The following is a 3404-nucleotide window of genomic DNA, read 5'->3' as shown; positions in this document are numbered from 1 at the left end:
GAATGCTACTCTATCCGTAGATGCTCCCATGGCAGCCATTGGATTGCTTTTTCTTGTGTGCATGCCTGCAGGCACAATTGTAAGATAAGCAAATATTTGAAAGTTGCAAAACAGGTGTTAATTATTTGTAGGGCCCATGGGTATTCAGAGGGTGTAGATATATCAAATTAGTCCTGTACGCATGCAATCTTCTGGACTTCGTTAGAGCGTGTGTGTGTGTGTGTGTACTAATAAGCACAAGTTTATGACTTTTTTTTTTAATGGTTTTGTGCTTACAACTGGGTGTAACATGTTTCACCTTAAAAAAATTTAAGAGACCTTATATTTGTTGTGGCATCATTACCTTATCGATGTTGCTCACAATGTCAGCAGATAACCATTCATCTAGACTCTAGCTATTTCTGCTTAAAGTACGTTATTTGATAGCTGCTTCCATAATCCAATGAAAAGCTAAGCTTATTATGAATCATATTGCATGGCCATGTATGGGTGAGCGACCTCGAAGGAGTGTGGAATGGTCTCTAGTGAGCTTGGTATCTCACCTTTGTTAAGAGGAGGTTGATGCAGGCACTGGAAGTGAGGGGCTTCATTGGTAAGTAAGTGGTTTCTTTGACATACTTGATAATTACTTATATTTATTATGTTGGGAGGCAAAAACATAAGGTCCACAAATAGCAGCTCATTAATACCCCCACACTACTCTACTCTATTCAGGCTTTCGCTGCGCCATAAATTGAAGCAAGTCAAAGAATTGGCATTGACATACCCTATCTTGAACTTACTCATTTTCAACAACATGATGCATCATGTGTACATCTTCGTGAAAATTTAACTAGTGTACACCTTAAAAATCCACCAAGCCTAATGATGTGGTTGCATAGAGAGGGAAGATTCTTCAAGAAGTTTAGCAATGGCAAAGGTCTACCCATGGTGGAACATTGTGAGCATAGGTTCATTCCAAAGAAGCTTGAGAGTTGGACCCATTGATGTTGTTGAAGAAGATAGAGGCATGTTTGTGTGTAATATATCAATATCTTCTTTTGAGCATTCATTTATCGGTCACAATTTAAGTAGTCTTTGTTAATCTGATTTATAGACGCTACATTTCTGGTTACTCTCAAAAACCTACTATCCACACACTAGGGCCAACAAATTCGTTCTCACGTAATAGGAAGCCTTTTCATTTTAAACTTGTAGAGTATCCAAGCACACTTGTATGGGGCTAAGCATGATTTCTCCTCTAAACCATTAAATTAAGAGCTAGTTAACATTTCATTGGCTCGATGCATGCTGGAGGTGCTCAATGCATCGCGATTTTTTATGGGTGCACTGAAGGTCAATCCTAATTGCATAATGTATCAAACAATGCCATTAGCTATGTAGGAGCCCCAAAACGTAACACTGAACACATTCTAGCACCGATCTCGTAACAAGACCAAATATTCCAATGTAGCATAGAACACAAAAGGCAAGCTCATTTAAATTTGATGGGATCTCAAGCATGCTGAAGGCATCATCAAGTCCATTCAAAAGGAAACCTCACCACGTTAAGAATTATAACTTATCTTGATAGTTTAATCATTTACGTTTTAAGTTTGATGCATCCATTATGTGTACTCTTACTTCATCTAATACTACCTTGACCTCTCTTCGATACTTTTTCCAATTACCAAGTTAAGAACGCTAATGGTTGAATTTAAATTCTCTTTGTTATGCATTGACCATGTTAAGCATGTTTATGAGTAATTATTTACTGTCACATTCATCGACTCATAAAAGATTAGTGGTATGTCCTAAATTCATGGAGATGTGTGCTTAACCCCACCAATAATTTTCACTCAATTTCCTTTTTCAAAATCTCTCTCTTTCAAAATTGGAGTAGGGGATAACTGCGTAATGAATTTTTCATACTATAATATAGATAACATCCTAATTTATCTGCATTAATCATCTCATGCATGTGATATGCTTCCTTTTATAATTATTGTTGTCTTGATGATTTTGTAAATGGCATGAATTGAAGAGGAAGTTAAGAAATACTGCATATAAGTTTACATTAGCAATACATGACTTGTAACGAGTATCTTAATTTAATTTTTTCTCTCTTGTGCCGTTATAATACTTCAATTAAGGCTCTAATAAATGATTGCAACACTAAAAGAGTAGGCTACTTATGAACTACACAAATTATAGAATTAGTTTTTGAGTCATATTTTGTGCTAACCTTCCAAGACAATCTTGTTACTAAGAACCTTGTGTCTAATTTAGTGACTAAAATATTTCCAAAATTGAGAGTGAGCTGAGGAGTGTCACAAAGTGGCATCAAGGAAAAGCCAAACAAATATCACTACCATTGCTACTGTAATGGGTCTAGAACAAGCAACTAAGAACTTTTAGCTAGAGTGACTATCACCTCGTTCGGTGTGACAATGGCAATCCCACATGTCAAACTTCAAGTTCAGTTTTAGTTGTATATTTTATTTCATTCATTACTTAGATTAGGTATGAAAGAACTAAAAAAATGGACCAAACCAAGGTGTATCCCAAAAATGACACACAAATCAATTTGATTAGGGAAGAGATGGTTTTGCAATCACATTATTTAGAAGATTATAGATCTATTTTTGGGATCTATTGATGTGGATTCTCTCAATATTATGTATTGTACACTCTCTATTTTCTCTCGGGTAATGTGGAGTTAATATTTGAGGACTACCTCACTTAAACCAGCTTGTAAAGATTGGAAGATCAAATCTATTGAGGATTTTCTGTGTGGTTATGTGACAACAAAGGAACATATGGAAGTTTGATTCTCCTCATTGTGTCTATGGGAGGAGGTTTTAGAGAAACTCAAAGTTATGATTAATTTGAATAAAAGTGGTCTATTACCAATTGTTTACACTCATGTTTGAAGGGCTATCAACCTTATAACCTTGTGTAGTAGAAGCTTGGTAATAAATCACTTGTTGTAGAGAATATGTAACAATTGTGCCATTCATTAGAAGGCGGCCAAAGGTTTAAGGGTGAACCCCTTGAACGTTTTTTACTATGTAACAATTGTAGGTTGAATGGAGCCTAGTATGGTCATGCTTTGTGTGCAAGTTAATAATACCAATCTCCAATGGCATTAAAAAAAATTCCTTGTCATAGTTAAATTAACATCCAATAGGACTTTTAGGCTTTTTTTGAAGGATTTGAGACAAATCTAGAGTTTCATGTTGTCATAGAATCTGTAATCTCTAGAAACCTTTATGTATATCACCTTCAACATAATGAACTTTGTTATTTTGCATAGTCTGTAAACTTTTGCACCTTGTTGAAAAGTATATCTCTGAGGATCACAGTGGCACGTTACTCCACCCATGAAGTGGTTTCACATATGATGCATCAAAGCAAGGTTGTGT

This window comes from Adiantum capillus-veneris, chromosome 8 (assembly GCF_014529385.1).
Source record: "Adiantum capillus-veneris isolate H3 chromosome 8, ASM1452938v2, whole genome shotgun sequence".
NCBI lineage: Eukaryota > Viridiplantae > Streptophyta > Polypodiopsida > Polypodiales > Pteridaceae > Adiantum > Adiantum capillus-veneris.
Note: the sequence above shows the minus strand (reverse complement) of the source record.